This window comes from Anthonomus grandis, chromosome 11 (genome assembly GCF_022605725.1).
Source record: "Anthonomus grandis grandis chromosome 11, icAntGran1.3, whole genome shotgun sequence".
Taxonomy (NCBI): domain Eukaryota; kingdom Metazoa; phylum Arthropoda; class Insecta; order Coleoptera; family Curculionidae; genus Anthonomus; species Anthonomus grandis.
This window is the reverse complement of record NC_065556.1, coordinates 4,196,847-4,211,902: the sequence shown is the minus strand read 5'-3', so window position 1 is coordinate 4,211,902 and position 15,056 is coordinate 4,196,847.

Sequence of the window (15,056 nt, the reverse complement as noted above, 5' to 3'; positions counted from 1 at the left end):
TATTAATTATTATTAGTGTTTAGTGTAAATATAGTACAAAATAGTTTTGGTTATTAAATGAGTTTCACTTTTTCTTTTCCTTTATAATAAAGAATGCAACTCACTTTCTGCTAATTATAATAATTTATTATACCACTTTATTTTCTAGTGTTAAACTTGAGTACTGATCCTTGGCAACATGGAATACTAAGCATGTTTATCAACAAAATATCCCCTCTGCCCCCTGTGTAGATGTTGCGCTCAACCCAAAGCAGCCAATGTTTATTCTAGTGTATTCAATGTTCTAAGAATATAACCTAACACTGAAAAGCTTCTATTCCTCGACATATAGATGATGATAAAAAAAAACAAAATTATCTCCTCGAGACTACCTGACTATCAAGCATCTGATATTATATAATATAAAATTTCACTATTTTTCATAGTACCTTAGCTTATAGAGGCTTTGTTTCTAGAAGTATATCTACAGCCATGGCAAGCCAAAACAAAAACACGAGAAATGTATCTTCTGACAGTAGCGCATAGCCCTAATACCATCTCCAAGGCGAAGAAGAATAAATGGGACGTTTATAAAACTGACATTTTATTGCCAAGGGTAACTTGATGGTTACAGTCAAAGTTACCTTTTGAAAAATATTTATAATACCGACGCTAAACAATTAAAGCTAAATAAATTATCACGAACGCAAAAACCTATGGAACAATTTAGAAATGTTTAGAATTTGTTTTTGCCGAAACAGACCAATAATTTCAAGAGAATACTTACAGTCAAAGCAAGCAAGAATATAAATTCTAGAAAATTTAAAATACAGGAATTTACAATAATATAACCTAAATAACCTAAATTGGGCCCAAAATACCCCTAAGCATAGACCTAACCTCACTGAGTTTGTTTGTTTATTTTTTGGCCTCTGATAATTTTTATGAACTTTTCGTGGTGTGTGTTCTCATCCCCAATTTCCGAGATCCTATAAGGATTGCTATTTCTTGTTGTTGTCAGATTTTTGATTTAGTGGACTGTATTAGGTTTTTGAAATAGATTAAGAATTAATATGGTTCTTCGTTTTTTTCAATAAATGTTCGAACGCACATTAGTGATGCATAATGGCTTACCTTGCTTCGTTGAAGTCGGGATTGGTAGCGCTACCAGTTCATCGTTCCTTCCGTATCAGGCACTCACACTTTAGGTTAAGTTTAATTTAAGTCGTTATTATAAGTTTAATTTAATTCGTTAAATAATTACTGCATGAAAATCACCGGCGGTCAATATGTATAAGACTGTTAGCGGTTAGCTTTTTTAGAAAACGTACTTGCAAGTGTGTGTAGTAGTACAGTCAATCTGTAATTAAAAAAGGCCAGAACCTTTAAAAACTATCCAAGTCGCTAATTTTTTGAGGGTCGATTGTATTTCCGAAGAAAAGCTTTAGTCCTCGGAATTGAGAGTCAACCCCCCCCCTCCTTTTTTGTGAAACTCAAAAAGTTTTTCAAATCGATTTTGCGGCTAAACAGTGAGTCATGCAGAAAAACCTATTAAATATAAAATATAGAGCTTTTTGTGCTCTACAATTCATCTCATGGGCCCAAAGCTGTAGAACCAAAATTCGAAAAGTTAGAGGGCGCCAAAGTCACCAAAAATGACTTTTTTCATTTTTTCACTGAGAAACAATTTTTTTTTACCATCGTAAGGATTGCAAAAATGTAGAGGACAAAAATACCTACAAAATGCATGTCTTACTTTTTTTTTTCGATTTACCGTTTTTGAGATATAATGCATTTAATACCGAAATGTTTACTTTCGTGTATGTAGCCTGCCTCAGATGTTTGGCGAAAGCTGTTTTTCGTCGCCTAACGGTTGCGCATCATGAAATTAAAGTAGAACCTGAACAAATTTTCTTTTACCCTTCTTGACAAATTGAAAAAAGCCATGCAGATGGCGCTGTAAGTCCACCAAATGAAATTTGCATAGATTAAATGTTCTTTAACTTGCACAAAATGAATAATTGAAGTGATTTAGTAGAAAGGGATAAGAGAAATTGGTACATGGTTTACGGAGCACCAATTACAACAGAAGCAGAGGGCGTTGCAGTTGTGAAAGTGACGTGCCTCAATAATTATGGTTGCGTAATGCATGTAATGATAATTGATTACTGAATAATTGCATAGTACATGTTGATAGCATTACTTTTGCAAAATTCCATTCCCCACTTTTTTACTGCTATTCCATCATTAACATATTACCGTTGATTGAATATTTGGGAAGATACGCAATCCTGTGTTAAAAAGTGTACCCGGTCGACTATCGGATTGCCGTTCAGTTTCGTGCACCGTGTGGTGCTGCCGCGAAGCGTCAAATCTAGGAACGATTTATTTTAGCTGTGTGGACTTGGCTTTTGGCTTCTTTGAGTCAGGTTTTCAACGACGCTGGAATCTCCGGTTACGCGGCCGTGTTGGATATTTTTTTTAGATATGGGATGATGCTGCCAATTATGTTTTTATTATTTTTTTTGAACATACAACACGGTGTCATTTATGTGGTGGTCAAGTGATAAGTGATATACTTAAGGGTGGAGGCATATTGAAATTTCTTAAAAGTTAAATTTTATAAACAAATAATTACTTACCAAAATATGTTTTTGAGACAAAAATTAATACAAAAATATATATAAAAAGCTATTTTTACAAAATTACCAACAAAGTTTAATACAAGTTATAATTCCAACAAACATTGTTTCCTTCATTTTGTGTTCAAGAGGGTCAAGTTTTTAAATAAAAAGCCCGTTGCACTTAATTAACTAAAAACTAATATACAAAAAATATGTGGAACAAATTTTAAGATATAAGTAGGTTTCACGTAAATATTATAAAGAATAATTGAAATAATTCATAAGACTTAATACCGATCATAATATAACTTCTTGATCAATAATTTTTTGTAAAAAGTAACCCATTTTGTCATGTGATTCCATATCTGAAAAATGTGCAGCGTAGTGACATCTGTAAAGTATGTATCATTTTAAAGGTCTTTTAATTCTGAATATAACTGCCAAATTTGAAGTGGCTAAAATTTTTTATCCGGATATGACAGCTTGTCAAAATTGTAGAAACAGCGAAAATGAAAAAGGTATTTTGAACTCTGTTTTGGATAATATTTTTTAAAGAATAAAAAAGTCCTCATTTCAAAGGGGTCACTTAATAATTAAGAGGCCACCATAATACCTGGAACCCTTTACGAGGGGTTGAAAGCACTCCTTAAATCTTAAATAGAAAAAGGGGTCATGTCATTCCTTATTTTGAAGGCCTTTTTACTCTGAAGTTAAATGGTGACTTCTGAGTGACTGATGGATATCTTGTGGATATAAAAATAGCAAGAAATACAATCTTTACTGCCAGTAAAAGTGGAGAGATAAGAAATACCTACCCTTTTCCTTTTGTGTCTTTTAAATAAAACAAGTTTATTTAAATTACGTCAATTTATTAAATGTTCAAATTGTGCCCCGCCTACTTCCATGCAGGAATACAGGTTTTGCTCAAAACGATGCCTGACGTTTTGTAGAACTTCAGGTGTTATCATCTGACACTCATTTATAATTCTCTGGCGTAAGTCTTCTAGGGTGTCTGGTTGGGTAGCGTAAACTTTTGTTTTTAAATGCCCCCATAAAAAAAATCTAATGGGGTTAAATCGGGTGACCTAGCTGGCCATTCCATAAAAGGTCCTCTCCTTCCAATCCACCGATCAGGAAATATCTCATCAAGATATTGCCTCACACCAGCAGCATAATGTGGAGGCGCTCCGTCTTGTTGGAAAACGACTTGATCATCATCAGAATGATTTCCGCCTTCCATTATTTCTACTATTTATACTATATATTTCTACTATACTACGGTACATTTCTCCATTCAAATTTCCGGGCAGAAAAAACGGACCAACAATGGAGCCGCCCAAGATTCCCGCCCAAACATTTAACTTCTCAGGGAACTGGGTATGAACTTCACGAAACTGGCCCGGATTTGCATTTGACCAGTAGCGGCAGTTATGACGATTTACGTTGCCATTAAGAAAAAAAGTACATTCATCTGAAAAGCAAATGTTGTAAATAAGACGCGGATTAACGGTTATCATATCACTAAGCGATTCACAAAATTGCACTCGTCTGTCAAAATCGTCCTCATTCAGTTCTTGCACCAGATGAATTTTGTAAGAATGGAATTTATTATGCTTAAGTAAACTATGAACACTACTTTTGCTTACTCCTGTACTCGCCGCCAATTTTCTGACACTTATTCCTGGCTCGGCATGAAGTTGACCTAGGACAGTTATTTGCATTGCTTCATTGACAACAACAGCATTTTGAACCTCACGCTTTTTATTTAAGACACTGCCAGATTCCCTAAATTTAGCAACTATTTCTAGAACGTATTTTCTGTTGACTCGTTTTTCTGGATGAAGGTCATTAAATTCTTGTACCGTTCTATTGGCACAATTGTTATGCCGAAAGAAAAACTCTATCATCTCAACCCTCTCTGCAGTAGAATAAACCATTGTTAACAGTGTTTCAACATGTAAAAGACTGGGTAATAATTTAAAACTATTTAAATAAATGCTGCTTTATGAAAAAAGTACCAATGATATTTAGCAAGCTAAATAAATTTTTCAGATACTTGTGTTTGCATTTTATTTGGTATTTTGTTTTTATTTATGATATGCTGATAAGGTGTAATAACAATAAATTAACAATACTAATAAATTTTTAATCATGTTTTAATGATCCACTAAAAAAAAATTTAAGAAAGGGTTTCAGGCATAATGGTTTATTTAAAGCATTTTTTCCAGAATTTTATTTGGCTTTCATATCCAGAAGAAATCCATCAGTCACTCAGAAGTCACCATTTAAATTTAAAGTGAAAACGCTTTCAACATAAGGTATAACACGATCCCTCTTTCTGTTTAAGATTTAAGGGGTGCTTTCAACCCCTCGTAATGGATTCCAGGTATTAGGTGGCCTCTTAATTAATAAGTGACCCCTTCGAAAATAGGATTTCCTTGTTCTTTTAAAAATATTATCCAAAAAAGAGTCCATAATACCTTTTTCATTTTCGCTGTTTCCGCAATTTTGACAAGCTGTTTTATCCAGAGAAATAATTTTAGCCACTTCAAATTTGGCAGTTGTATTCAGAATTAAAAGACATTTAAAATAAGGTATCATACGACCCCTCTTTCCATTTAGGATTTTAGGGGTGATTCGAAGGGGGTTGCTGGTATGAGGGTGTCTTGGTAAGGAAAAGTTGTCCCCTCAAAAATAAAATCGACGTCTCCGAGATTTTTGAAAAAAATTTTTTTTTTTCATACCGAAAATAGGTCTGTTTCGTTTTCGCTGGGACACCCTGTATATTTATTTGAACACTTACCTGAATGTGAATATTTATCTTGAAACATCGTTTATGCTCGCCTGCGACCACTCGACACGACATTTCGTCCACGCATTGAATTTTTAAAAACTGTAAATTAGCCACTGCCGGATCAGCTGATGGAGGAGAGTAGATGCGGGGAGAGTGGGAGTGGAAAGGGGGACAGCGGTCCAGCGAGCAGCTGCTTTTTTTTCATCCTCGCGAAGCACTACACGACATTTTAATCCTTGTATCTCGAAAACGGTAAATCGAAAAAAAAAAGTAAGACATGCATTTTGTAGGTATTTTTGTCCTCTACATTTTTGCAATCCTTGCGATAGTAAAAAAAAAATTGTTTCTCAGTGAAAAAATGAAAAAAAGTCATTTTTGGTGACTTTGGCGCCCTCTAACTTTTCGAATTTTGGTTCTACAGCTTCGGGCCCATGAGATGAATTGTAGGGCACAAAAAGCTCTACATTTTATGTTCAATAAGTTTTTCTGTATGACTCGCTGTTTAGCTGGAAAATCAATTTGAAAAACTTTTTGAGTTTTTCAAAACTTTTGAGCTCTCAATTCCGAGGACTTAAGCTTTTCTTCGGAAATAGAATCGACCCTCAAAAAATTAGCGACTTAGATAGTTTAAAAAAAAATTACACTTAAAATTACATTGACTGTACTATAGCTACTACTGCGCGTACTTCCTTCCAGTTTTTGGCAATGCATTTGTCCTGCATTGCGCAAGGTCATTAAGGTTACAAGCCCGCAAAACAATGTGCGCATTTTCGCGAAAAAATGTATTTTAAATAAAATACTTAATTATTAAAGAACCATTCTATGATTTCCCAATTCAAATATTCCAAAAAATAATTTTAAAAAAAATTGGAAAAATATTTAATATTAATTAATCTTGGATTGATATCTAACACTTGTTCTATTTAAGAGTTAAAATTGTTTTTTGTTGAATCTAACCTCAAAATGAGTGGCATATGCACCACCAGATGTCTTCATTCATGTATTTTTAACGAACCAGCTAAGAATTCCACCGATATGTTTGGATATCCATGTGATTTGTACAAGAATATCTTGTCTAAGTCTTGCTCCGGAATAAGTACTACAGAAATAATAACACTTATTCTCTTCAGTCGAGTTGTGCCTTATGTGTGTAAGGATTGCTCTTCTAAGCTCATTGACTTGTTTGGCTTGGTGAATCGTGTTTCTAACTTGGAAACTGAAGTTCAGGGTATTAAAAACAAAACAGATAAGTGTTTAGAATTTGGCTCCATGATTAATGAAATTAAAGAAGAGGTAAAACTCTTAAATGTTGCTTTCTTATCATCCTTGAATGGCATCAGGAACAATATTAAATTATTACAACAGCCTCAACCAACCAGCTTGCCTATTACTCCATCGGTAAGTGATAATCTCATACAGGAAATGTCCGAACGACAGAAAAAGCAAACACACATCATGCTTTTTAATTTTTCTGAGGAAAATGATGATAGCACCCGCGCCAAAAACTTACTGGATAGTATTACTAGATGTCCAACACAGATTCGTAGTTCGACCAGAGTTGGCCAGAAAAATAAGAATGGACATAGCTCCCTTAGTATCGAATTAAGTAGCAACGAGGAAGTAGTAAGGGTTTTAAGAAGCAAAAGAAAATTGGACAGGACTACACAGGTCTACATTGAAGCTGATCTTACACTTCAACAGAGAAAGGATCTAAATGAGTTAAAGGGCAACTTGAAGGAGAGACAAAGAAAAGGTGAAAAGGATCTATAAGTATTTTGTAGGGATTCCTAAAATTGTTTCCAAAAAACCTTCAAAAAACTGAGTGTGCCGCTTCCTCAGTTCCAATCGATGGTCTATAACTATGTAGTTATTTTCATGGCAGATTTTGCATTGCTTCCAACAAACAATCATCACCCTCCAGTGTACTGTTGTGTGGAGTGTGGTCTTAACAGAAATTCAAGTGAACTAACTAGCTGTGGTTCCTATAAGGACTTTCATTCAGTCGACTGGGATGCCATTTTGGATTTCCTATCGCAGTTTGACTGGGATACACTGTTAACGAATTTAGCTTTAAACGATATGTATATAAATGTATTCTATGAAATTATGTATTTATGTATTGACTGCTTTGTTCCTTTAAAGAAATAATCCGCTAAAAAGTTTCCATATTGGTTTTCATCAGGTTTAAAAGAGTTAATAGTTGCAAAGAGAGCACATAAGAGATTTTAGAACTCACAACTGGATGCCGATTATCGTGCCTTTTCGGTTCTACGGTTAAGATGTAAAATTTTAAAAAAACACTGCAAAATCATTTCTTAGGAATAATTTGCGAAATTTTTGGAAATTTGTAAACAATTAAAAAGGCAACAGGGCAGTCCCTCGAGAGATATTTTACGAAAACGTTAAATGCTCTTCTGGTATTGATAGAGTCATTCTGTTCTCTAAGTATTTTTCTAAAATGTATAGCAATGCACCACCTAACTGGAACGATTCAGTATCTGTGAATCAAGTTACAAATAATTTAAATGTTTCTAAGTTAAGCATAACAATCTCTGAAATTTATTCTGAGCTGAGTACATTTAATGCTTGCAAGGGTCCTGTCCCCGATGAAATGCCTCCTATATTCTTAAAGCATTGCAACTTTATTATCTTAAGACCTTTGTTTATATTATTCTATTTATCCCTAAATACAGGTGTTTTCCCTGACTTTTGGAATTAAGTTTTGTGAGGCCCATCTTAAAGTCTGGTGACAGCACTCAGGTCAAGAATTATAGACCAATAAGTATCCTTAGTTCTATCCCAAAGCTTTTCGAGAGGATTGTTTATGGTTTTTTGGTGCGTCATTTTGGTGTTGTAATTAATGACAGACAATTTGGTTTTATGTCAGGGCGGTCCACTACAGCTGAATGTTCACACTTTTACTGAGTTTATTATCCAGTCTTTTGAGGAAGGTTGTCATGTAAATGCAGTGTATACAGACTTCAATAAGCTTTTGGCCGCGTCAATCATGCTATTTTGTTAAGCAAACTAAGCAAGTATAGCCTTACCGGTCCCCTATATATGTGGCTGCAAAGCTACTTACCTAACCGTAGGCAGATTGTTAAATTGTGCAATTTTGAATCAAATGAAGTACAGACTCCATCTGGTGTTCCCCAAGGATCCCACCTGGCACCGTTGCTTTTTAACATCTTTATCAATGATATTTGAAGTTGTTTCATGAATAGCTACTATCTGAAATTTGCGGATGACCTTAAGGTTTACCGTAGAGTCTCAAGTTTGGATGATTGCCTCAAATTTCAGCTTGACTTAAATAAGCTTTCTGGTTGGTGCACCGCTAATAACATGGCGTTCAATACCAGTAAATCTCATTGCATACTTTTCTCTCGAGGTACAGGCCAGCTTAATCATATTTATACTTATAATGGCACTCCTCTGGAAGGTATAACTTTCTTTATATAAGGGACTCCCTGTTAAATTTTTCTCTTCATATCACAACAACTGTATTAAAGGCTATGCAAATGCTGGGTTTTATTAAGAAGTGCACTAGAGATTTCCAAGACATTGCTTCTATTAAGCTTCTTTACTGTGCACTAGTTCGTCCTCACCTAGAGTATGGTTCATTTATTTGGTCACCTCATTACAACAATCACATTCAGATGATTAAACAGGTTCAGCACAAATTTTAAAGATACATTGCTTTCAAAAGTTGTTTACTTTCTATTATCTACCACGAGTTTGTGCCCCAACTTAATATCCATACTCTCCAAACCCGTCGTAAACATCGTGACCTGTTAGTCTTCTATGACATTCTCCATTCTGGATCTTGCTGCCCAGATATACTTGCTAAAATTGGCCACTCATTCATTGGATTCATGGAATTAATCCATTGCAATTACCGTCTCCTCACTCGTATGCTTTGCCTCCACAATCATCAATTCATAAAAAAAAATCATCTTCAAAGCGCAGAGATAATAAACAATCAAAAGATAATGTAGATGAAAGCTTTGATGAACATTTAAATGCAAAAAAAAAACTTGATGCCAATATGGATCCGCTGCAGGAGGCCAATAAAATGTTTTTACTGAGCCTACTGCCCGATTTGAACGAGATGTCTTCCCACCAAACAAGAATGTTTAAGCGAAAAGTAATGGATTTAATTGATGATATAGTGCATAGTACGCCAAAGATTTTGAGCCCAAATTCAAATAAATCGACAGGGTCTGAAGTCTCGGCAGAGTTGCAACCTTCAATCTCAACAATTCAAACAGGACAAGGAAATATCTTGACCCCCTTCATATTGCAACACATAATCCACAGAGAGCCTCGTCTTATTATGAATTTGTGGGAAATATGTTCAATACTAATGATGTTTAATTTAGTAAATAACATTTATTTATAATTCTTCAGTTTTTATATTAAAGAAAATAAATTTGTTTTTCTTACCTGAGGGTTATTAAAATTCTTTCGTCTGCTTCAATACATTCTCGCATTGGAGTATTTTTCTTGTGGGTAGCAGGGACAAGCAATTGTACTAAATGTACATATGATTCCTTTGACATTCTATAAAAGGCCAGAAACTTGGTGTCAGTTTCTTGTAGTTCTTTTGCAGCAATAAAAGCTCTGCATTTTATATTTTTCTCAATGTAGGGGTGAATCCAATATCTCCTTTTCTTTTGTCGGTTTCTCCTTTTTCTATAATAGTAATAAAGGATAATTCCTCATCACTCGAATCACTAGACATTTTTTTAACGCGCACTACACTAAAATAATAGTTTAAGCACAAAATTTCCCCGATAATTCAGAAGCGAAGTGATTTTATCAGTTGCATCGTGTGCGATTCTTAGTTGGTAACTAATTTGTGATTTAAATTTCCAATTAGTTGAGTTTCTTTTTAGTTTCTTAATGTGCGGAGGGCCTTTATATCATGGATGCACAGATCGTGGCTCGTCGGTCGAATACTGTTGGCCCGCCGACAGCAAAAATAATACTCTCGTACATTCGAAAAATATTGAATTCTATCCCAGATAAATAAAAAAAAAATTGTTCGAAAAGTAATTTGAATCGCGCGCTATTTGAATGTATCGCCCAAAAATGCTAAGTCAAGCAACATCGCTCGCCGCCTTTATATAAAGTTCAAAATAGTAGAGAAATCAAGAATTTACTAGCGCGATGTGAGCAAGCGAGATAGCAATAGTCCCGAATTCCCGATTGCTCGCGTAGGTAGATACACGAAGCGAGTCGTATGCGCGGTATAAAAGCCAAGCTAACCGCAGCGACCGACAGTTCGGTTTTCATTTGAGTGTAGTGTCAACAGAAAGAAATAAGCGCGAAAATACAAAGCGAAGTAATAAGTGCAGTTTAATAGTGTTTTGAGGTGGCAATAGTTCTAGTGTAGATTTTAACTTGACTAGCCGGTGTCATATATTTTGATCCACAATCAACGTAGATTTCCTGTTTCAGTGTTAACCCGTCAAGTGCCGTGTATAATTGAATTGTGAAATCGTAAGTAAAACAATAACAGAGTTTTATAAGAAGTTAATAAGCTGATAAGTGTTTATCTACCTATTTAATCGATTTTAATCAAAATTAGCTTTAATGTTGGTCAAATATTAAAATAAAACAAATAAATTACTTTTTTTTTCAGAATTTTTTTAACTGTAATAACTACGGTATTATTTTAGATATAAAATCTGTATTAAAATATAAAAATTTCTGAGGAATACTATTTAATCAATTATTTTTGATAAATTAAAAAAGGATGAGTAATTTAAGTAGGTACTGTAATTGTTTTTAGGTGCTGTGTTAATCCTCCCAAAATTAGTACGCAACATGGAGAAGCCAGGACCTAGTAAAAAACGTAAGGTTAAAGATGAAAATTGGCAGTTTCAAGAAATTTGGACTGAAAACGGGAGCTTATTGGTCAGCAAGCTATGTTTACAAACTCATTCAAAATTCAGAAACAGCTACCGAAGCTAGTTATGAAATTTCTCGAATGATAGCAAAGCAAAGTCGCCCCTTCAATGATGACGATTTTCTAAAAGAATCTTTAGAAATTGCCGGGAAGAAAATGTGTCCAGAAGCATCAAAAAAGTTTGAGAAAATTCAACTAAATTGTATGACTATCCAAAGACGAATTATGTCTTTGTCAAGTAATATTGCGGAACAATTAATTGAAAAAACTATGATCGTTGAATTTTTTTCATTAGCACTCGATGAATACACTGATATTTGTTTCACAGCTCATTTGTTCCACAACCCAACTTCTCATATTCATACGAGGTGTTACTCAAAATTTTTTAAGTCTTAGAAGAGTTATTAGGAATGTGTTCATTGAAAGGTACCAAAGGAGTTGATATACTCAATGTACTTTTAGATGAGTGTTCAAAAACTGATTTGTTGTTGACTGAGTTGCGACTGCCGGTGCTCCTTCGATGATTGGTGTCAATTACGGGCTAGTTACGTTGCTGAAAAAGTATCTGCAAGGAAAAAACATAAGCGCTGAAGATCTCATGCAGTTTCACTGCATTATACAGAAGTAAGATGGCTAAGTCGTGGATTGACATTGAAACCACTTCTAAATTTAATAGAAGAAATTGGAATATTTCTGGTGAAAAAGCAAAAGGAAAATCTTGATTGCTTGTGTGATTTGGCTTTTTTATTTGATATTACAAATCATTTAAATCTCTTGAACACACGGCTTTAAGGCAAAAATCAACTGATATCCCAGCTCTATGCTCATTTATCATCCTTTCAATGCAAGCTGACACTTTTCTGGTTAGTATTGAATTCTGGAAATTACAATCATTTTCCGAATTATAAGAAAATAGCTGAAAAATTCAACAAAACTGCGATTAATTTCAGTTATGTAGAAAAGCTAAATATTTTGATTCGGTCTTTTCAAAACGGATTTTCGGAGTTTAAAAAAGTGAAACCTCTGTTGGACATTCAGCAATCCTTTCATAATTTCAGTTGAAAATGCGCCAGAGTCAATACAGTTAGAAATTATCGACATTCAAAACAACCAAGATTTACGCAACAAATTCAACGAAGAGGACTTGCTAAACTTTTACTGCTGCATTGATAAAAAAATGTACAAAGAGTTGCGTATAAACGCTTTGAAATGTGTCAGCTTATTTGATTCTACCTATAAATGTGAACAAACTTTTTTAATACTAAATAGTAATGAAACCAAAAATCGAAACCGCCTTGCAAATAAAAGTTTGGAAGCAGTTTTACGTGGTGCTACGAGTAAATTTGAGCCAAATGTAAAAAATATTGTAAGCACTATGCAATGCCACGCTTCAAATTAATAAATTCTTTTTCAATTTTAATAAATTATTATCAATTCTTTATTGTCTTTATTTACTTCTGGCGGCTGGCCTGCCATCAGTTCATGATTTGCTCGAGTGGCCTCTAGTCTTAATAAGTCTGTGCAACCATGCTTTATATGTTGCAGATTTAAATTCTATTGAAAAAACAATTTTGTATCTATGATCCTTCTCAGTAAGAGAAACTAGATACATGACAACTTACTATGAACCGCATAGCAGTCAACCATAAATATGTCGATAGCACTGCGATAAACATTGGTTGACATCTAAACAGATATTTACAAAGACCTTTAAAGGGAGATCTTCAAACAAAAATTATTCATCAGCACATCATCAATAACGCTAAAAATTCGTATCTGTAGAGCAGTGTTACTCAAACTTTTTTCGTGACATACAGTAAGTAGTGAGTTAGTAGTCAAATGATAACACTAAGTTCATTTAATGCGAGGCATGTAATTGTTTTTTATTCCTCATCAACTGGGTAATGTTAGGCTTAATAGAAGAAAGTTGAATTCTTATGTCTGGTTCGGCATCCAGTCTATTGCGGTATTTTGTTTTTGTAGCTGTATATGCTGAAAATCCCGTTTCACACAAATACGTTGTTGGGAACGGCAGAAGAACATCCAAAGCTTCTGTGGCAAGTTGTGGATATTCATCACGAACCCTGCACCAAAAATCATTTAGTGAAATTGTTTTGAGCAATGATTGCATGCTTGTATTCTATGTCATTTCTAGAAATGATTCATAGATCTGATTTGACATATTTTCAGGCTTCTGCAATTTAGATGAAAAAGGGTTTTGAATCCACGAGTTTATTTTCAGTTTTGTATTCTGTTCTTCAGGAAAGTAAGATTCAAAAGTCCCTTGCAGATCATTGAGATATTACACCAATTCAACAAATATTTCATTTTGAAATATTTCTGTATCACTAAGACTATGGTGACTAAGGAACTCACTTAGAAATGAAAAGCTTTCGATTTCTCTCTTACCAAAACAAGTAATCCAAAAATCTAATTTTCTTTTAAAGGCAGTTATTTTGTTTTTAACATTGAAAACTGTTGTCTGTTTTCCTTGTTAGTTTAATTCGTTAAGTTTTCCAAACATGTCTGCTAAAAATGCTAGTCTAAATAACCAGCTTTTATCGGACAAACAGTCTTTTAAATTAAACGGAACATCTGTAAGAAAAGCTTCTAATTCTGTTTAGTTAGTCTGTCTTAGTTCAAAAAGCCTTGTCAAAGTTTTACCCGAGACAACCATCTCACTTCAGTATGGAGCAATAGTGTTTTATGATCGCTACCATAATCTTTACATAATATTGAGAACAATCGGGATTGTAGTGGACGTGACTTGACAAAATTAATCATTTTTACTGACTCATCAAAAACCAATTTTAGATTTGGTGGCATTTTCTTAATCGCGAGTGATTGTCTATGCAGGATGCAGTGGCTGGAACTACAATTTGGCGCTTTCATTTTTATTCGTGATATTGCCCTGGCTCCATCGGTACAAATATCAATGCAATCATTCCAATCAATTTGGTTTTCTTCAAAGAATATGTTAATCGTATTAAAAATTTCTTCTCCGGTTGTGTTAGTAGGCAGCGATGAGCGCATATAAGCAAGTCTTCTTCGAGTGAATGTTTATATGGATATATATCGCACAATTACTAGCAAGATGGCCAGTCCAGGAACATCAGTCGACTCATCCATTTGCAAGACGAATTTGTTATTTTGAAGCCGTGAAACCAGTTCTTGTTATATGTTTGCTGTCATATCCCCAATTCGGCGCGTAACTGTATCGTTCGATTGCAGCACTGTAGAAAGATGCTTTACAGATTTTTCATCGAGCATACATTTTGTTATGTCTACACCACATGGTTTTATTAGCTTTTCAGCGATAGTGTGCGCTTCTCCTGCTTGGGCAATGCGGTAACTAACCAAATACGATGCCGTCGTGGCCTTTTCATTCACAGTCTGAGTCGGGATGTACAGTTTCTAAATGTCGACGCATCTTAGCAGGTACCATCGAACTATTAGGAACTATGAAGGAGTTTGCTGCAACACATACAAAGAGGTGAGCCGTTGGAATCAACAAATCCGAGATGAATGTATGATTCGTCATACTTTCGTTTTTTCACCTTCAGTGTGTCATTAGATGTTTTACTACTTGAACTTAAAACCATAAAACTAGAACTGACGGCGTCATCATATCACCTTGATTTGAATTTGACGCATCATCCAAGCGAACCACATTTTTTACAATACCTTTAAGCGAGCGCTCCATTCTTCTTTAAGATTAATTTGATTTGGTAAATTTTATGGCAAATAG